The sequence below is a fragment of the Callospermophilus lateralis genome, chromosome 3 (assembly GCF_048772815.1).
Source record: "Callospermophilus lateralis isolate mCalLat2 chromosome 3, mCalLat2.hap1, whole genome shotgun sequence".
NCBI lineage: Eukaryota > Metazoa > Chordata > Mammalia > Rodentia > Sciuridae > Callospermophilus > Callospermophilus lateralis.
Window position 1 is genome coordinate 30,081,532 of NC_135307.1, and position 22,038 is coordinate 30,103,569.

The following is a 22,038-nucleotide window of genomic DNA, read 5'->3' on the forward strand; positions in this document are numbered from 1 at the left end:
AAGTTGCTTAGGGCCATGCTAAATTGCAGAGACTGGCTTTGAACTCATGATCCTTTTGCCTTAGCTCCTGAGCTGCTGGGATTACAGATTTTTCTTTGTTTCTGGTTTTAAGGGGTACTGTCTCTGATGGGATTCTTAAGGTGGATTTTAACAGGAATTGCTCCAATTGCCTTTCCTGTCTTGCTTGGAATTTCCCAAGTTTCTGGATTAGTGTCAATTTCCATCAACAGTAGCAGAGAACTTGTCCTGGAGCCATAAGAATGGTTGTACACATATGGACCAAAATTCCCTCCCGCAGTAAAGCAGCTGAACTTTTGGGCATGATTAAGAAGGAAAGAGTGAAAAGATTGCCCCCCCCCCCATTCACAGGTGAGGGCCTTGAGAAGCTTCTAGTTAAGGGTCTTTTAGAGATTCCTTTTTTGATGAATTGGAGTGTTGAGAGGAGGACAGAATTCTAAAGGAGGATGGAAAAACTGGCTCCTATTTCCAAAAGGAAAGTAATTCTTTTCACTCTATGGTTGTGGTCACTTAGGGTTCCCTTACAGAGATGACAATCAAGAAGTTATGCCATGCGCTTCCTCAGTCCTGTTGTTGGACCTTGGGGGAAGCATCTGAACTTGGAGACATTCATCTCCTGGGACATCTGACTTCCAGTGGTCCCCCTTGCAAATAGGACAAGGTTTGGGCAGCCTCTTTGACTCCCATGGCCATCCTGCTTGAAGTGGCCTTCCTGCCTACAATTAAAGCAGGCTGCTCGGAACTTCCCTTTCTCTTGGGAGCCTTGTTTTGGGTTGACCTCTGTAATTCAGCCACTGGGACCACTACCTTTCTATTGTGCTGTTCTTCCTTCCTTTTAGTTTCCTCTTGATCTCTATGTAAAAAAAAAAAAAAATCTTAGTAGCCATTTTAAGATTGTCCAGAGTTTTTTTCAGGTCCTAAGGGAACTCTCTGGAGTTTCCTTTTGGTGCCTGGAGCTGACTGGTTATAAAGTGATCTCTCTGTAGACTTTGAGGTCATGCTGATATATTTGGTCAGAGCCTTTCCAGGAAGGTGGAAGGGGTCACTTTGGAACCCTGAATGTCCTGAGATAATGTAGAATAATTTAAAGGCTTTGTACAAATCCTCTTAATCCCTTCTATAATGCAGAGCTGAAAATGTTTGTTTCCAGTCCCTTATGGAACACTTAGGTTCCCAACAGGGATCTTGGGGAATGACTAGTTTTCCCATGGGGAAAGGTTCATTTGTTTTTCTTGGCCAGTCAGGAGATTCCTATTCCCATTGGCTGCATATAATTCATCCCCATAGACCTTGTCTATCTATAGGGCTACCACATTTTTCAGTTGGGGTCAGGGTTGATTAAAGAGCAACATAACATCTTTCCATGCCAAGTCAAAATTTGAGTCAGTCCCTAAGAAGCCTCAATGTATTTGTCAGGGTCATCTGAAAATTTCCCTAAATCAGACTTTATCTGTCTTAAGTTATGTAGAGAGAATGGAGCAGGTACTCTGGTGGGTCTCCCATCTAGGCCCATATCTGCTTCTCTTAAAGGCAAAAGGGAGGGATAAATTTGGGGTATTGATGTAAGTCCCTGGAAAGGATGAGTGGGAGAACAGTGTATTATTCTCCTTTTAGAGGAAGAACTTCTTCCTTGATTTAATCCTAAGATGAAAGCAGCCAGAAGTGCTGAATCTGGCATTTTTTAGATAATTTGGAGTTGTCTCTCTCAAAGTGAAGAAGGCTTGCTTGTAGGGGACTTCAAATCATGTACCCTCATTTGCAAAACAGGTCTAACTCTAAGATGATGTGTAATTGATACTCCCCTCTGAGACCCTTTCTCTCCATCCTCCAGTTCATACTCAGGCCGACTTGGATGCAGAAAAATACCAGGTACTTCTTTTTTAAGAGTTTGTGCATCTCCTCTTTAAGATACATTCTACTAGTATGTAGATGGCAGAGGAGGTATTTCCCATCTGTACAACAGAAAGAAGAAAAGCAAGTTATTCCCTTTGTCTTATGATCAGGGCTTCCCCTGGTTTTTCTTCCCTGTCCCATGAGTGACCAGGGTAAAGGGTTGTGGCTATTGGATTAATTGCTCTTACTGACGTGGACTCGCATCCTGTGATTCCCTTAGATTTTTTTTCCTGTCTTTTATAATTAACTCTGGCATGCCAGTGTTGAGCCCACCGATCTGTAAAACTGCTTGCTTGCTTGTATGCCCTACTCCTGGATGGCCATACAAAGAACAATGCACCAAGCAAGTTAATGCTGTCATTGTATCTGTTGACTAATGTTTAAAACCTCTTTCCTTGTTGTAACTGGTATGAGAGTTAGGTGGCAAGGACGTGGGATCAACTGTCCTATAGTTAGGTTTGGTCATCCCTCATTGCCAGTATGGACTTGATGTGTTTGTTAGTCTCATCTATTTCCACATCAGGGGGAAGGACTGTTAGCTAGGATGAAGTGTCACAGCCACATTTCAGCAACAAGGAGGTTTCAGAAAGAGTTGTTCTGAGGCTGGGTTTACCTGGATTCCGTTGTTCAGTTCGGCTTTATCTGTTCCATAGGTGATGGCTATCATCTCAAAGTGGTTGGCTGGTGTTACTTTGTTAGGAGTTGTACTTCTGCAGAATTTTGATGGTCAATAAGTACAAAGTTGAACAAAAACAAATCCACTTTGCATAATAGTTTTGAATCAAGAACCTACTGCTAAAATTAACCAGTGATATAAATCGAATGACCAAAAGTGACCATTAGTGTGAGTCCTGTTCTAACAGTGGAGGCTGTTTTTATATGTAGTTCAGGCTCAGTTTTCCAAGTCCACTATGTAGTTTTAGCAACAGCTAAACCATCTAGAGTTACCTTATCATTTGATATGCCATGATTGGATTGAATTAAGAGTGTTATAAAATGGAAGATTAGTATAATTTGAGCCTAAATTGCACTTGGAAATTTTGCCAACATTATCCACTAAGTAGACTTAAGAATTCCTTAGATGTTATGTCAGTTATCCATAGTAGCTATTGATTATGAAATTTTAAATATAGCATCATACTGCCATATAAAAATACATAGGATAAAAAAAAATTAGAGAAAAATTTTTGCTATGGTATGGAGTTTTGTTCTGACATCAATTCCTTGTCATGATTTGCAGTTTAAATGTCTCTATTTATGGCATTGAGTAGTTTTGTGAACTTTCTTTGTGGCTCAGATATCAACATGAGCTATGAGTCTTCACCCTTGAAATTTACTTCAAGTTTTCCAGCTTTAAACTTTTAGAGATTTTGGAAAAAATAGTTTCTGTTCTTTTTTTTTGGGGGGGGGTATTGGGGATTGAACCCAAGAGTGCTCAACCACTCAGCTAAATCCACAGTTCTACACTTTTATTTTGTACTGAGACTGGATCTAATTAAGTTGCATAGGCTGGCCTCAAACTTGTGATCCTCCTACCTCAGCCTCCAGAGCAGTTGGGGTTACAGGTGTGTGCCACTATGTCCAGCCAAACAGTTCCTTTTCTTAGTGATTTTGTCAGAGAAAACGGGATTGGAGAAACTAAAAGAATTAGGATCTCATCCGGCCTATAGGTAGAGATAATTTTAAAAACTCTCAAAAGAATGAACAGAGCTACAATCTATGATAGTTTTTCTTTAAAAATGTTTTTATTCTCTAAGTTCTTTTTATTCTATACCAGTTCCTTCCAAAGATAGTCAAGATAAGCTGATTAATTTGTAAAAATGAGTTTAGTTTTCTCAGATAGGCTTGATTATTTACAAAACTGCAGTAAGAAAAATGGTTTGCCAAACAGTAAACAGATTTAGAAACTTCTCCAGGCTAGAAAGCCACACCAAAGCCAAGTTTAGATTTTCAATTGTACTACCTAGCATCTTGAGATTCTAGGACCTGCCTGCAAATGACCATTTTTACTCACTTAGTGTAGCCTAATGGATCTGCCTTCAAGTCCTATTCAGGGACAGTTTCTGTTGATTTTTCTTCCCTCAGTATGGGCCGTACTTTCTTTTATGTATGCCTTATTGTTCTGTTGAAAATTGAACAATTTAAATATCATCATGTGTTAATTTTGGAAATCAAATTCTCACCCTTCCACAATTTGCTGGGTTTGTTCTGATATGTTGTTTTGCCATTTTGATGTCGGGTTAAGTCTGTGCCAAGGATGTAAACTTAAGATCTTCTAATTTGATATCTTTCCTGCACATGCATGGTCCCTTTTTAATTCTCTCCATAAGTGCATTTGCTTTTCAATTTCCCAGTCTTGAATATCTGACTTCCTAATAGGAAAAAAAAATGGAGGGAAGGGCTAGATTGGTGCAATGATTATGAGGTATCTGTACATTTCTCCTTGCAGTTCTAAAATGTATTACATATTTAAAGCAATATTATTAGCTACATAAATGCCCATAATTCTGCTAATATCTTCCTGGATTGCATATTTTATGAGTTCATCACTACCAAGAATCAATTCTATATTTTACAGCCTACTTTGAAGCTTGATGTGGACATGTAATAAAAATCTGGCCATAATCAGGTGAACAAGCATGTGCCTGCAGTCCCAGGATGAAGTAAGAGAATCTCTAATTCAAGTCCAGCCAGGGAACTGGGTGATTTTCCCCGTCTCAAAAAACAAAAACAAAACAAAACCAATTCTGGCCATTAGTAAAGGCAAAAGAGGAATGTGAAAATATGGGAAGTATTCTCAAGGGAGAGGGTGTGCCCTCTGCCCCTTTCTTCTTCCAGTTGGCTAGACCTGGATGTAACAACAAGAACTGGACTAATTAGCTTGCCCTAGACCAAATGGTCATAGCTTGGTAATTAATGGTCATAGCTGTGGAAATTAATCCTTGCCTTGGGTGACCAACCTGGACTTTTATGAGAGAGTCATTAATAATTGATTTGCTTAAGCCACTGTATTGAGGAATTTCCATGAAGAGAAATCATCCCTAGCCCTAGTTCTGTTTCCACCACCAGCCATGATATTTGGGCTGTGCATCCCAGCAAGTTTCCTAAGACTCATAGGAATTCGTCTGGTTTAGGGAGGATGTTCAGATCCTAGTCAAAGAAATTATGAGCTATCCACTGTGTTGATAAGCTTTTGCATTGCTGTGACCAAAACAACCAACAAGAATAACTTAGAGGAGGAGAACTTTATTTGGGGCTCATGGTTTCCAAGGTCTCAGTCCATAGATAAAACCAACTCCATTGTTCTGGGCCCAAGATGAGGCAGCACATCATGGGGGAAGGGCCTAGTGGAGGAAGGCTGCTCTGCTCATGGCAAGGTCAGGTGTAATCCCTTCAACAAGCAGAGCTTCCTTGGTCCCAGTTTTATGTTCATTTTTCTGGTCAAACTGCAAGTTGTCAAAATCCGTCAGCTCTACTTATTGCTCCCAGTTTTCACAGTAAACCATTTGCAACACCATGACATCTAAATAGGAGATTTTACCTATTGAGATAGACATTTACAGGATTTTCTCTGACTTTGCTGGTAAGGCCAGTGAGGGAGAAGAGTGTGGTATAGCTAGTAAAGAGGAACTGACCAGGGATCTGTCCATCGCTAGGAATCCATGCAGACACCACTTCCAAGACTGTGCCCTGGAGCATCACTTATTAACTTCTGACAAGGTTACCTGACATAACAGAATTGTTCTCTGTCAAAAAAAAAAAAAAAAAAGAATTGTTCTCTGTCATCTATGAACCAAACAAGGTGGTGTTTGTGCTATCGTTAACACTGTTTTTGAGTTTCAAGGGGAAAAAAATATATATCAGGAATTGATTTGTAAAAAAATAAAAGGAAACAGATTATGATAACCATAAATTAAAGGTTTTTTTTGCGGGGGGATGCAAAACTGAAGATTAAATACTGGGCCTAATTAATGCATGCTAGGCAAGCACACTACCATTGAGATTCATCCTTAGCCCTTTTTTATTGGGATTTGAGGCAGGGTCTCCCTAAGCTACCCAGGATGGCCTAGAACTTTCAATCTCCTGTCTCAGACTCTCAAGTAACTGGGATTACAGGAGTGCACCACTGTGCCTGGTGAGGTGTTTAAATACAATTAAGGTTTAAGAAATGTTTAAGTTCCTCATCTATTAATCTTAAGTGATACATATTTTTTTTATTTTCCTGTATATCACTGTTCAAAGAACTTAGGTAATCCATCTAAAAAATGTTTTGCTGGCTTTTGAAACAACAAAATCATAAGTGTTTATATATATAAACAGGAATCTAACAAAATTTTTTTTGTTAGGGGAATCCATATTCATCCAAAGAGAAAATGCCATAGAACAAAAATATAGTTGATTTGAAAATTTTTATTAAGTTTATATCCAACTAACAGTTTATGGCTAAGGTGTTGCTTCCATTATTGTAAAAGAAGAAACTCAAAGGGGACATTATAACCTTTCTGGTATTATACTCATCCATTGGTGGGAGATTGGGTAGGATGCCTACAGGTACCAAAATCTTAGGAGGCTCAAGTCCCTTATATAAAATAATATAGTATTTGCATATAACCTACACATATCTGCCTGCGTATTTTTAAATCACCTCTAGAGTACTTGTAACACCGAATAAAATGTAAATCCTGCGTCAGTAGTTACTAAACTATATTGTTTACGGAAACTAACATTAAAATCATCTGTATACATTCAGTACAGTCACAATTTTTTTCTAAAATATTTTCGATTGGCAGTTGGTTGAAACTACAACGCGGAACCCACAGACACGTAGGGCACTGTATATGCTTTTCTTAACGGTAGCCAATCATTTACTTATTAATCAGTCATTTAGCAAACAACTGTTGAACTCTCAACTATGCACAAGCACTGTTCATCAGTGTTACTCATTTTTGTTTTCAGAGGTAAAGCCTTGTCAGTTGCATGTGTGCAAGAGTGAGAAGGAAGCTTTTTCTACCTCTTATGTTTCCTGTTTTCTGAAGAGTGACTCCAATCCCAAACTGATAAGCAATGCAGTTGATAAAAAATGTGTTTTTGGAAAAACCGTAAGTACTTATTAAAAAGGAAACAGGATCCAGACACACAAACGGTGGCACTATTCTCAGGAGAGAGCAAATAGAAATACAGTTTTGCCGGGATGGTCACCTCAACACCATCCAAATGTTTATGAAAGAAAGTCTGGAGTCTCTTCCAAGCATCCACCTGGGCCATGGCATGAGCCCTGGGCTCCCCTCCATAAATGATAGGACCACCTGCCACGATATGCAGGGCAGCCCTGCATAAGGGCCAGTAAGGAGGCTCAATGTAGTGCCCTGCTTCTGGGTAACAGATGATCTGGGGCTTCTCCTTCCCATGGGCCTGCAAGCGCTTAGAGGCCTCATTAGCATAGAACTCGCTCTTCCAGTTGTGGTCATCCTGACCCACAAGGAACAGGAAGGTGGTGTCACATCTCTCCACGGGAATAAAGCTCTCTGGTCTTCCAAAGGGCTTTTCAGGGCTTCCACAACGTCCTTGATGCCATCTTTGGTCACCTTGATTCGATCTCTCATGATACCCACAGGGGGCAGCGTCTCGTCCTTGTAGTGTATGCTTGCCCCAACAACGGCCACAGAGCCATTGATTATGACTGCAGCCGTGATGCCCTTCAGGAAAGAGGATATGGCAAGGCAGAGTTCTCCTCCTTTGGAATTCCCAAGCAGCCCAATCCCTGGACCCTTTACCTGAAAATGGGACAAAAGAATAAGGAGAATGAGACCGTGAACAGTGTGGTAGGGTGAGTAGTGCCCACCTAGAAGTTAGGTGGAAGTGAGCCTGCACCTGGGCTCTATCAATATCATAGCTTTGGAAACACTCTTCAGCCTCTGTTAAGCTCAGTTTCCTTAACAGTAAAATAAGGCTCAACCCTATACCACAAAATGCATGTGAAGTTCAATGAGAAACCATGTGTAAAGCTCTGAGCATGATGCTTATCAATAAGAAGCTTTCAAATCCCAAAACTGCTTGCTATGTAGTGTGTAGTGCCTTTATACTTCAGTGGGCCCTGCACTCATGGAAGTTCATGGTAGTCCAAAGAAATTTAAGGTGAACCTAAGTAACATTCCATTTGTAAGTAAGGCTCTAGGATGCCCATGAAAGTACTGGGGAAGAAAAGGCCTGGGCTTCAAAGAAAAAAATTCTTCCTGAAATTAACAGTTATTTCTTTATTTTAAAATATTTTTAGAAAAAAATGGACACAATACCTTTATTTAGTTTATTTAGTTTTTTTATGTGGTGCTGAGGATTGAACCCAGTGCCTTGTGCAAGCTAGGCAAGCGCTCTACCGCTAAGCCACAACCCCAGCCCAATAGTTATTTCTTTAGAGAATATTGGAATTAATTACCTAGCAAGCAAACAGTTCATGTATCTGTATGAAGTCATAATCAAGTATGTATGAAAAACCCAAAGTATCAGTCTACATACATTGATCTGACACTAATCATAATTAATTTTGTTCTGTATGTATTTTGTTTCTAACACGTAAATTTTAGCAGTTAACAAAATGGTTTGGTTTTTTTTGAGAGAGAATTTTTTTTATATTTATTTTCTAGTTTTCGGCGGACACAACATCTTTGTTTGTATGTGGTACTGAGAATCGAACCTGGGCTGCACGCATGCTAGGCAAGCACGTACCACCGAGCCACATCCCCAGCCCTAGCAAAATGTTTCAAAAAATCACTAGAATTAACTCCTGGCAATTGACAACACTACCACCACCACTAATAATACTAATAGTCAGCATTTAAATCTTTGCTAATTGAGGCTCTTCCTGAGCTCTCTCTAGTCCCATCCACTGCACTTTTTAAAAAAAAAATACATATATTTATTTTTTAGTTTTAAGTTGGCACAATGTCTTTATTTTATTTTTATGTGGTATAGGATTGAAACCAGTGCCTCATGTATGCTAGTCGAGCGCTCTACCACTGAGCCACAATCCCAGCCCTACTTTTTTCTTTTTAAATCAGTGTCCCATTAGTGTCCTTGTTAGCACTTGGAATTTTAAGTTCCCTTGTCTCCTAGCCCTCTCTCCCCTGTTCCCGCTTATATTCTAAGCTCATGTGGACGTGAACCTGATCTTCCTCACTCTGTACCCACTGTGCCCAGATCCTTTGCCATGGGAATGAGTACCTGCCCATTTCAAGGGCTCCACCAGTGTGATCATTTAACTCTTGTAACATACCTGGAGGTTGGACACAGATTCACAGAGCCACAAAACAGTGACACTTCTGAGGTGTCCAACCCTCCTGTGAGCCTGATGCTATCCTGGTCCTAGCACTCATGGTCTGTGTCCCAGGAAACCCACTGTATTGGGCATACTGGGATGCTAGGTCCCCCTACCTGGAATTCAAATATGAGGTTTCCCTATTTATTCTATGCCCTGTGGGGTTGTCCTAGCTTAGAAATTTACTTTTCTTAGGCTGTTGTTATAGCTCAGTGGTAGAGTACTTGCCTAGCACTAGGTTTGATCCTTAGCACCACATAAAAATTAAAAAAAAAAAAAGTAAAAGAAAAAAGAAATTTACTTTTCTCTGTAAATTTGTAAGGCTATAGCTGAATATTTAATTTTGTCACAAAGTAAATCTCTTAGGTCACAGAGTTGAAAATCTGACCCTGTCTGGAGCAGGTATTTAGGAATCAAAAAACTAAAAGATCAGTCAACCTGGGGGTGATGCAGTAGATAGTTCACGGCTTCTTCAAAGTACTCCAGGTGAAAGATGTCTGCGCTCTGGGGAAGGTCGTCATAGTTATAATAAGCCAGAGCCATCACAGCGAAACCCTTGCCAGCCAGCAGACTAGCTCGGTACTCCAGAAGGCCACCTCCAAGTCCAAACAGGTCGATGATCCCAGGAAAAGGCCCAGGTCCTTGGAAGGAAACAGAGCACAGATCTAGTCTTCAAACAACTTGGAGGGGACTCTCATTTATTTGTTGTGGGGAGAGGGGCAGGCTGATGCCTCCTTTCCTGTTTCCCTGGGTCTACCTTGAACTTGCAAAAGGCAAGCAGGAGACCCAACCTCCCTTGTGATCCGGTCTCATTCCCATGAGTGATAGAGTTAAGACAGGTTAGTATTCACTCAGGTCAGCAGTGTTGCCATTGAGTCCACAGGAGCCACAAGCATCCAGCTTCAGCGATGGCCTGTCGTGGTTTGTTTGGGTGGTAGAATCTCCCTTGGATTCTCTCAGTTTTCAGATCCTGATCCCCAGTGTTCCTGTCAACTTTGTACTTAACCAATGGCTTTACAATAAATTCCTTTCCTATTTAGGTACCCAGAGTTTGTTTTTGATGCTTGTGATTCTAAATTTGAATTGATTTGAATTTCCAGGAATTGTGACGACTAAGCTGGTTGAGGTGGCACACATCTTTAATCCAAGCGACTCGAGAGACTGGTGCAAGAAGATCATACGTTTGAGCTCAGCCTCAGCAGCTTAGCAAGACCCTGTATAAAAATAAAAAAATAAAAATAGCTGTGGCTGTGGCTCAGGAGCACCCCTGTGTTCAATCCTCAATACAAATTAAAAAAAAAAAATGAGTTGTGACTTCAGAAGGTACCATTAGTCATCTTGGAAACATCTGGAAAAGAACTGTTATAGTTAAAGCTTCATCCCTGGGTTTCATAAACTGACTTCCAGACCACTCATGAATAATCGAATCAAGCCTTTATTGAAGCACGGGTGGCGACTGACCAGAACATAAAACTGTTCCCCTTATCAGCCCCAATCAATTGCAAGGACTTTCCTTATAAGCCTGAAAACCGCAAAAGGGATGTTTGGGGGTCTAGCCAATGCAAGCAAGCCAAGTTACAGAAGCGGGAGAGTGCAGTTTGGCGGAGGGACACTTAGCCAATCATAATTAGCCCAGTCACCCCAGTTTCAGAAACAGAGCCCCAGTACCCTAGTTATAGAAACAATGCCCCATTAGGTAGTTTCATGTTCTTCAAGGTTTCTATAGCAAAAGGAAAAGAACATCTTGCCCTGGTCATGACCCTTCTACTTGGCATGGTCGTTTTACAAAATGGAGTTACTAAACAAAGTGGAGTCACTTTTGCTTTTACTATCACAGAACTCCAAATCTCAGGCAGTGCTTACACATTCTAGGTCTATGCTTATGATTTTCATGATTGCCATCAAAAACTGAGTCCACGTTTCATCTATACCTGCTGTCACAAATTTCCAGATCTTTATTTTTGTAGTAAAATTATAACTAACAAAGACTCAGATTATTATTGTCTTTCTTTCCAAACTGAGGATGGAGAATCTCTGCACCATGCATAACATGTTAATAAACATAGCACAATTTATCTGTTTCCTTTTTTGATGATCATTAAAGTTGTTGCAATTTATTATTACTTGCACTGCAGTGACACACATCCTCTAAACTCCAGCTGCATTTAGCTAGGACTATATGTTCAATTTTCATGCCTAAGTTATTTATATAATATGTAGATTTCAATTTTTACTAAAAGTTGCCAAGCTGTTTTCCAAAGTTGTGTTACTGCACAGTCTCACCAGAAATATGGACTGTTCTTGTTTTACTACATCTTCACCAACACTTGACCATCATTTAAAAAAAAATGTTTGCCTTAGGTGGGGGTAGAGCCTTGTCTCGGGTAGAATCTTGTGCCTTCTCTTGGAAACATCAGGGTCAGGTAGGGCAGGGCTCTTGACAAATAACACAATACAAAATCACATCTAAAACATAAATCAAACAAAGGCCAATAGAACTTTTACTTTCTTTTAATGGAAAAAGTGGCCTCTGCCCTGCATTTCAGCCCCCTTTTGCCCATGGAGGGTGGAGGCTGCCGCCCACAAATGATATGGCACTAGGTTCCAGCATTATCTATCTTACTAAAGTAACAGGGGACAGGAATAGTCTCCCCTTTTAAGATCTGACAGGAGACCCCATTTGGCCAGGAGACATTCATCACTGGAGCAAGGCAATTCTTGCACTAATAGTATCCTATCAAACTAAATGCCTGGGGAGACTGGCAGAATGAATAACTACACCCTGAAAAGAAAAAGACAGAGGCAAAGTATATGAAAGGCATTCTGTACAGATCTATGCAGTTGCATGATAAGGGGTTTGAACCATCAGGGATTAAACTGAAGGTGCCAAAAGGCACTCACTACCACTGATGTGCAAGGATATCAGGACACCAGAATAAAGGGTTTAAAATATTTAAATGTTTTAAACCAGTACTGGCACTCCCAGCACTATTTCTTAGCTGGCCCCAAGCAGCCACAGATTATCTCACTGTGGTCAGTGACACTAACCCTAAACTGCAAAACAAAACAAAACAGAAAAGCTGTCTGGGCTGTAGAAAAATGGACAAAGAGAACCAGATTGGACTGTTTATAGGGTAAATAAGCAGGGTGATTGAAGGCTGGGGAAAGAGAATTGGAGGTGAAGTTATCAATGCTATGACACATCAGATGGGAACTTTGGACACAGTGACATTAAAAATGAACCTGGAGCCCCGTGTGGTGGCGCAGGCCTATAATCCCAGTGGTTTGGGAGGCTAAGGAAGGAGGATTGCAGGTTGGAAGCCAGCCTCAGCAATTCAGTGAGACTGTAAGCAATCTAGTGAGATCCTGTCTCAAAATTAAAAATAGAAAGTGCTGGGGATGTAGCTCAGTGGTTAAGTTCCCCTGGGTTCAATCCCCAGAATCAAAACAAACAAAAACCCCAACCTGGGTCAAGTGAATAGGAACACCCAGTCAAGGCTCTATGGGGGAATTCTGCTCAAGCAGGAATGGAGATGCAGCTCTGACTAAGAGTGTGCCAGTTGCCCAAGCAAAGGACAGAGAGGTACAGCTTTTGTGGCAACTACAGGGTAGGAGGGACGCCGTCTTTTGATGTCATTACAGGTAGAGCTGGGGTTTAGATTGCACCTATGTTCTTCTTGATTATGCTTCAGGTCTCCCCTTGGGGTGTCAATTTTACTCTGCTAATAAAGTAAAGGTAACTGCAGGTTACTTTAGTTACTATTCTATGCATGTGTTTAGCTCCTCGCCTCCTGGAGTTGTGCCTTACCAACTGGGAGAGTCCCTCAGAATATTATTGAAACAGGGTGGACTCTTGTCTGTGTTGATGGGCTTGATTTTAATGACCTTGTCTGGTCTCACTCTGGCTTCTTGGTGTTTCTGCTGGCCACATAGTCTGAGGATGAGCTGATTTCCCAGCCTCCCATCTCTGGGTGTGTTATCTTAACTTCCAGACCTCCAAGATTAGTGAGTTTTAAATCCAACTGAAAGCAAGTAGCTAAAAGGGGTGCAAAAAGACTGAGTCAGATATAAAATGTATAATGTATAAGATGTGGTTGGTAAAAATGAGACCAAGCCAGCTGTGTTTGTTGGAAGGTAATTATTAAAGTTGGGATTCTGTCCTTTTGTGGAGTCTAGGAGACAAGAGAGGTCTTACTCTTTGATGGTTCCCTGTCAAAGAACTGCTGACAAGTCCTTGAGAGATGTATCTCAGCTGTAAAAGATACATATTTACAGTTGTAAGCCCTTCTGTTGGTAAATGCCTAGTAGAAGGTTGTGGCCCATTAAGCAAGGGCTTGCTTTTAGTGTCCTTCATGCCACTAGTGTTGATAAATGTATAAAGACCTGAGTCCACCATTAAACTACCATGTAGAATAGTTTCACTGCCCTAAACTGCCTGTGTTCCACCTGTTTGATCCTTAGCACCACAATAATAAATAGAATAAAGGTATTTTGTCCATCTACAACAAAAAAAATATTAAAAAATTCGTATACCCTATCTTGCAGTCTGAGGTTCTATTTTCTACATAATTTAAACTAGTGGTAATACTTTCAATCGAAATTTTATTTGATTTATTCTGTCATTCATTTCAAGAAGATCTGGTTGGTTTTCGTTTTCTTTATTGAAATTACCTTTCATCCCCTACATTTGTTCCTTAATTCATTCCCAGATCTTCTTTCAGCTTAGTAATAAATTGTCTTTTATCTTTATTTATTTATTTATATGTGGTGCTGAGGATCGAACACAGGGCCTCGAATGTGCTAGGCGAGCACTCTACCGCTGAGCCACAACCCCAGCGCCAAGCTTAGTAATGAATTTAATAATCATTTTTCAATTTCATTTTCAATTTCATCCCTTGAATATCTGTGGGCCTCTTTTATTGGGGGATAGTAAATTTGGGGAGGAGATTTGTTTGCTGGTTCCTTTATGTTTTCAGATGTGGCACATCTATTGAAATACATTCCTCTTTCTCTTTAATGGGAAGGGAGTCTTCTGTGAAAGACCTGTTATCTCTTTTTTTAGTAAGACCTGGTTTGTTGGCATATCCTAGATACAGCACCTAATGCAGTGTAATCCAAATTTTAATTGCAACCTCCAAGGCCTCCTACTTCTCTGCTGTTGAACTGCTAGTTTAATTCACTCTTGGAGAGCTGCTGCAACACCATGGGTTCCTTGGAGCCATCATCTTGAAACCTTCCATGAAACAATAAGCAGCCTAAAGTAAATAGCACGTGTCAACCATGCCATCTGTTGGGAAAACATATAACGGCAGCAGCACCCCAGAGAAAAACCCAAACATGACGTCTAACGACCCTCTTTCTCCTTTTTGTTTCTTTCACTGGTGCGAAACGTTCCCACTGGCACCAATGTTCAAATCCTGCTTGTGGGAAGCCTTAGCCCCAATAAGAATTAACTTCTTGGGCTCCGGAACTGACATATGGAAGAGCTTGCCAATAAATGGGCGACCTGTTATCTACCTCAGCCCTGTTACCTCTCCTTAGACCTATATAAACACACAGCCTTTTGTCATAAAGTGGAAACTTTTGTAATAAATTGTTCTGTGATGTGTGGTGTAATGCGGTGCGATGTCTTCCAGTCTTACACCATCCATAGTCCAAATAACCACAAGAACATGAATGGTGGGGCAGAAATTATATAAGCTAAAATAGTTCTAGAATATAATAAAATTATAGTTAAAAGAAAATGGAGTTGGAAGGCAAAATAAAGCTTAAAATATTAAAAATGTAAATGAAGGGAAAGTCAAAGAGACATAGCAAAGGATGGCTATTAAAAAGGAAGAGAGAAATAACTCAGAGACACACACACAAAAAAAAAAAAATCAAGAGAGACAGCACAAGAGGGTTCGGTAGAGGGGGGAGAAAAAAAGAAGAGAAGGTAACAAGAGAAACAAACAAAAAACCAAATAAACAAACAAAAAAATCCTAACTCTCAAAAAAACAAAGTGCAATAACAAAAGGGTGGGGGAAATGATAAAAATGGGAAAAAAAGGGCTGGGGTTATGGCTCAGTGATAGAGCACTCACCTAGCACGTGCCAAGCCCTGGGTTCAATCCTCAGCACCATGTAAAAATAAATAAATAAATAAATAAAGGTATTGTGTCCAACTACATCTAAAAAATAAATTTAAAAAATGGAAAAAAAAAGATGTATATACCCTTGAGAGAGGTATGATTGAAACAGGCACAAAGAGGATTATGCACTGCACTGAGAGTATTATTTGCTTTCCCTTTGAGTCTGGTGGCTCACAGGACCAGCTGTGCCGGAGGTCCAGAAGCTGGACAGGCTAGTGCAATTGCACTTGGGAGCTGGGCTTGGGAAGTCCACGTTAGTGCACAGTGGAGTGTGCAGGATCTCTGCCTTATGCATTGAGTTCTCTGGAGCCCCCTGAGATCAGATGCCCAGAAGAGATCTAATAGAAATTTATTTCTCACAGTTCTGGAGGTTCAAATTTCCAAGATCAAGATACCAGAAGATTCATTGCCCAGCAAGAGATACTTTCTGCTTCCAAGATGGCCACTTCTTTCTGCATCCTCTCAAGGAAGAAGCATAAAAGGGATGCACACTGTCCTTGGGTGGCGGAAGAAGTGGAAGGGCAAAAAGATGTACAGCTGTCTTGCACCTCTTTTACAAGGTCATCAATCCCATTCATGAGGGTAGAGTCCTCCTAAAAGCCCTCCCCCTTAATACTATCACACTGAAAATCAAGTTTCAATGCATGAATATGGAAGGGATACAAACATTCAAACCAGAGCATCAGTTATACTTTTCATCTCTAGAAATTCTTGATTTATTTTAAGGTTTTCTGCCTCCTTGTTGATATTTCCATTCAGTTAATGCATTGTTTTCTTGAATAGCTTTACATCTTCATTTTTGTTCTTTAGTATCATTAAGACAGTTATTTCAAAGTATTTGTCTAATAGATCTGCCTTCAAGTCCTATTCAGGGATAGTTTATGTTGATTTTTCTTCCCTTGGAATGGGCCAAACTTTCTTTTATGTATGCCTTATTGTTTTGTTGAAAATTGAACAATTTAAATATCATCATGTGTTAATTTTGGAAATCAAATTCTCACCCTTCCACAGGTTGCTAGGTTTGTTCTGGTATGTTGTTTTGCCATTTTGATGTTGGTGAAAAACCAGCCTCTACCAAAAAATGGGCATCACCTTTGTCCTTGGAAAGACCCACAGAGCACTCCTAGACACATTCCCACCCTGCTAAGTTGTTTATCTACAAATAACAGGAGAGATCTGCTGCACCAGGTGTCCCTGACTCAGTCAGGCTAGGTGGGGATCCATAGCAACCCCCTAGCAGCCACCAATCAGCATGAGACAGGGAAATACCTGGGATGCCAGATGAACCTCCCAGTAGTTTATGGTGGTTGATAACGTGTTGGGACACCATGTAGTTCAGCACGTACACCCCTTTTGGCTTAAACCAATCAGTTCAAATGAATCCCCCTCTTGTAGTAACCAATCACCCCTACCCAACTTGTTCCCACCGGAGAATGTGCTAATCATGTTTTAGAGTTGTTATTTGATTTTCCCGCGTGTGTGATGATTTGCTAAGAGATGCTATGATGTAAGTGAAGTCTCTGCCTTCTCCAAAGAATGTATAAAACTGCTGCAAACCCTGGGCTCAGGGCCTCTCAGCGTCACCAGTTGCTGTGTGTGCACGCGGAGGACCGAGCTAGCTCGCAATAAACACCTCTTTGCTGCTTACATTGATCTTGGGTCTCTGGTGGTCTTGGGGGTCCCGAATTCAAGCATAACATGGGCTCGTCTGGGATCCCCCTAATAAGCCTACCCAGACACCCTGACCGAGAGGTGATAAAAACCCGGCTGGTAAGTAAAGGCATTGCTGATCTGTAAGTTTCTGTACTCTGGTTGCATGCAGGTTCTGGTTCTGTGTTGTGTGGTCGGCAAAAGGTCCAGGTGGACCCCTCAAAGGGCAGCCAACAGGGTTTATGGGAGACGTCCCCAGCCCCTTTCTGGGTTCTGAGTGGATTGCCTATAGTAAAGTATTTTGTGAAATATTTGGTAAAGTATTTTGTAGCTTACACATCCGCAGTCTGCCTGTGCCTTTAGTTTCTGGGTAGCAATCCACGACGTGCTGCAAATTCTGTGGCCACGCTGCGAATTTTGTGTTATGTGTGTTTGTTTCTATTGTCCTGTCTGTCTCCACCCCAACACCCTGGCAAAAGAACTAATCTTCCAATCTGGGGTCGTCCGACCCAATCTGACAGGGATGTTCCCCCAACCCGTTTGTCTGAAGGGAAGGCCCCAATTGGCTTGGGGCCAGCATCCACTTTCATCTTTTTGACAATCTGAAAAGGGAGTCTATGTCTTTGTGTGTCTTTGTGTGTCTTTTTGTCTGTGTCTGTGTTAAGTGTGGTGACATTGTTTTACTTTGGACAGATGCAGTGTCCCAAGTTCCAATCTGCCTTAGATGTGTGGAGGTAACTTTAGCTAAATTTTAGCCTAAGAATGTCCCTAGTATGCTTCTCCTGTAAGGGACCAAAAGTCAATAGAACTGCCAGCTTTTCTGTTCTCAGCTTTTACATCCCTTTTAGCTGTGTTTTAAAGAACTTTGATAAACTTTACTCCTCTTTGTTAAGCGAGATTAGGGAAGCAATGTTTTCTTTTCTTCGTTTAGTTGGCTTGAGTGCACCCACTGCAGAGGGAAATGCCTTCTGGGGATCTAAGAACTTTGATTCCTTGCTTTTTCTCAAAACCTGTCCTCATTATTAAATTGACATTAATTGGCTTTGAGAACAGGAACCGAACTTTCAGTCACAAATTTTGGCACCCCAGAGGGGACTTTAGAGGAGTCCCCACTCTGCCTGCTTGGGGAAGCCTAGCACTTGAAACAACTGCAAGCAGAGGATTAATTTTTTGAGAGCTGACTACTGGAAAGTTAGGAGATATGCTAGCATGCCTGGGATCACACCTAACCAAAGGAGTTAATCCTGTAAGTAAACGGAGGGACTGAGGGACTCCCAGCAGCTGCCAAAGCCCCTTTTGCTTTGGGGAACCTCCCTCATTTCTTCCCTGCACTGTAAGGATTGTTCCATCTCTGTGTACTTAAAAAGAAGGGGACACTGAATGCAGTAAAGTTGCAACACCAAGACCCTTGATTTTACACTTCTGGCTGCCCCATGTGAGAACTTCTGGTCCACTCATGGGGAAATCTATGGTGCCACTGATGTAGGAGTCATAATTAAATGGGAGTTAGAAACCTGGGGAGATTTTTTTTTCTTATCCGGTCTGTTTTAAAGGTTATTATAGATTGATTCTTGGGAATGATCTTGGCTGAATGTGTATCTAAAAGATGATTTTTTTATTGTAACAATATGGTATCTGAATGGGTTTTTGAAGCATTGCACAATCTTGCAGTTAAAAGTTGGGTTTAGGAAATTTGTTTATGTTGGGAAAACATATAACGGCAGCAGCACCCCAGAGAAAAACCCCAACATGGCACCTAACGACCCTCTTTCTCCTCTTTTTTCTTTCACTGGCATGAAACGTTCCCGCCGGCGCCAATGTTCAAATCCTGCGGGTGGGAAGCCTTAGCCCCAATAAGAATTAACTTCTTGGTCTCCAGAACTGACATATGGAAGAGCTTGCCAATAAACAGGTGACCCATTATCTACCTCAGCCCTGCTACCTCTCCTTAGATCTATATAAACACACAGCCTTTTGTAATAAAGCGGAAGCTCTCTGGTGATTTGTGTCGTGTGGAGTCTCCCATTCGTAGTGCGGTGTGGTGTCTGACAGTGGTGCCGAAACCCGGGAGACAGTGTGCTCGACAAACCGAGCCCCGTATCCGCCACCGCCATCACCAACACCACATTTCGCCCTTGTCTGTCTTTTCGGGTGCTGGCTCCCTGCAATCACCACTGATCGGGTTTAGGTAAGTTCCCCCTCCCTGACTAGCCAACTCCCTTAGGGCTAGCAGCAGGGAACGCGACCGTGATTGTTTGGCACGCTCCTGACGCCCAGTAGGGAGGAGGGAATGCACCCCACTAAGACCTTCACTGGTCGCAGTGGACCCTCTGGAGACCCACTTCCCTTTAGGGCATGAGGCTTCTGGGTTTACATGAGAGAGGCTCCCTGGTCTCTTCCTCCTCCGTGGAAGCTGCATCCCACTGGAGCTGCGTCTTGCGGGAGCTGCGTCCCACCAGAGCTGTGTTCAGCCCGGAGCTGAACTTATGGCCCGGAGCTGCGTTCTGCTGGGGCTCTTTCCCTTCCTTCCTTGACTCTCTCCCATTCCGGTGGAAAAATTTTCCTGACATCAGGTTGCCCGCGGCCTCGACCCTACAGGGTCACACAGACTGCACTTCGTCAGTGACAACTGAGCTGTGCCCTCTGTGCCTACTCGCAGTGGACTGGTCACTTCGGGGATGCCCACGTGATCCTCCATCTGCTCCACGCTTCCAGGAAGCCCCTCCATCCCAGGATAATTCTTTTTCTCCCTTTGCTGTCCCTTCCTCCACTCTTTAACTATGGGTGCCTCCTCGTCTATACCCGAAACCTCACCACTCAAGTGTCTCCTTAAGAATTTCGCTACTCTCTCTATTTCCCCGGATCAAATTCTTATCAGATTCTGTACCCAAGATTGGCCTGCATATCCGTTAGATAATGACAATCATTGGCCTCCAGAAGGCTCGTTAGATCCAAACCTTCTTCGGGATCTTCTTAACTACTGCCTGCGTCTAAAAAAATCGAGAGAGGTCCCATACATTGAAGGTTTTAGCCTTCTCACCCAACACCCCGCCCTCTGCACTTCCTGCTCGCCCTCTCAGGTCCTCCTTGCTTGTAAATCCTTCCCTTCCCTTACTTCTTCCACTGACTCTGAAGATTCTTCCTCATTTGACCCATCAGATGAACCTCCACCTTATCCCCCAGCCCCATCCGCCCCTCCTCTCCCCCTACACACTCCGCTTCTTCCGCCTGATTCCACCGATCCTCAGCCTTCAGTTTCATCCCCTTCCCACAATCTCTTCTGCCGGTCCCATCTCCTCCTCTGCTGAGACATCCCCTTCCCCTCCCTCTCCTTCCTGTCCACCACTGACTGCCTCTTTCAGTCCTCCTGTCACCAGGTCTAAGGGACCCCCTCCTACTCCCATGACGATTGCACCCCTTCGTGAGGTAGCTGGTCCTGAGGATGTTATTAGAGTACATGTGCCTTTCTCCGTGTCGGACATTACTCAGTTAGAGAGGAAGTTAGGCTCATTCACCACTGATCCCACCACTTATATTCAGGAGTTCCAGTGGGTCCTTCAGGCATACAGCCTTACCCATCACGACATCCACATGCTCCTGGCCAATACACTTCTCCCTGAGGAAAGGTGATGGGTCTGGGAACTAGCCCAAGCCCATGCTGATGAAAATCATTGGACCAATCCCAACCCCCCCACGGGCCATCATGCTGTCCCAGAGCAGGGTTCTCTATCGGATTACAATACCCCTGGAGGCTTACAGTCTCATGACCTTTTTGCATCCTGCCTCTTGGCTGTCCTAAAAAAGGCCATCCGCAAGGCCGTTAATTTTCAAAAGGTGCAGGAGGTCATTCAAAAGAAGGAAGAAACACCTTCAGAATTCCTGGATAGACTAACCAAGGCCCTCCAACAGCACACAAACCTTGACCCAGAAAGCCCTGATGGCCGTCATGTCTTAATGACATATTTCCTGGCCCAAAGCTACCCTGACATTAAAGCCAAGCTTAAGAAGCTTGAACAAGGCCCTGCTACTCCTCAGACCAAAATCCTCACAGTCGCTTTAATTGTGTTCCATAGTACAGAGGACGAAAGCAAACGTCGTAGGCAGAGGGCTGAAAATGCCAACTTCCAAATGTTGGCCCAGGTCATTCAGAGAAGGTCATCACCATGCCATCCCAATAAGACACCCCCTGGAGCTTGCTTCAAATGTGGTAAGGAGGGACATTGGGCCAAGGATTGTCCTTCGCCGAGGATACCCTCCACCCCTGCCCAAAATGCCACCAAAGGGGACACTGGGGGGTAGACTGCCCAACAACCTGGAGGGGAGGTTGGTCAGCCGCCCCACAACCCCAGCCTCTCCTGGGCTTGGCAGAGGAGGATTGACAGAGCCCTGGGTCTTCCCTCCTGAACATTACCATCAAGAAGCAAGAGCCTAGGGTCACATTTCTAGTGAATGGATGCTTCATTACCTTTCTCTTAGACACTGGTGCCTTGTTTTCGGTCTTGAGGGAGTATTGGGGCCCTACCACACCCTCAAAAACTCCTATTGTCGGGGTAGGAGGTAAACAGATTTTCCCTCAAAAAACAACCCCCTTATCATGTTATATGCAGGGATCCCTTTTGTCCTTCACACACTCCTTTCTCGTTATGAGCCATTGGCCCATTCCCCTTCTGGGAAGGGACATACTCTCATTATTGAAGATCACCATTCACATATCACCCCCCACCTTCCCCGCCTCTCATTTCCTCATCATGATCCTAGGGACAAATACACCTCCATCATGCACTCTCCCACAACTATCTAAACCAGTTAAACCTGAGGTTTGGGACACAACTACACCCTCTATGGCTAAATGTAGTCCTATTCATATTGTCTTATGGGACCCTTCAAGATATATTAGTCAACCACAATATCCAATCACAACCACAGCCCTCCTCGGATTAGAACCCATCATCCAGGATTTAGTACAGAAGGGGTATCTTAGGCCTACACACTCTCGTTTCAACACCCCCATTCTGGCAGTTAAGATACCTAACG

The 22,038-nt window shown here is 42.5% G+C and overlaps 1 pseudogene across 1 annotated transcript in view; it reads right to left on the reverse strand.

Annotated features, from left to right (window-relative positions):
* Positions 1-213: 213 nt before the first annotated feature.
* The window catches only part of LOC143394566 (acyl-coenzyme A thioesterase 1-like), a 48,743-nt pseudogene continuing 26,918 nt past the window's right edge, over positions 214-22,038 (reverse strand). Inside the window, exons 2-5 of the transcript XR_013155368.1 lie at positions 9,662-9,864; positions 7,091-7,685; positions 2,525-2,621; positions 214-246 (exon numbers count right to left, since the gene is read on the reverse strand). The product of XR_013155368.1 is annotated as an acyl-coenzyme A thioesterase 1-like (transcript). The remainder of the gene's footprint in view (positions 247-2,524; positions 2,622-7,090; positions 7,686-9,661; positions 9,865-22,038) is intronic.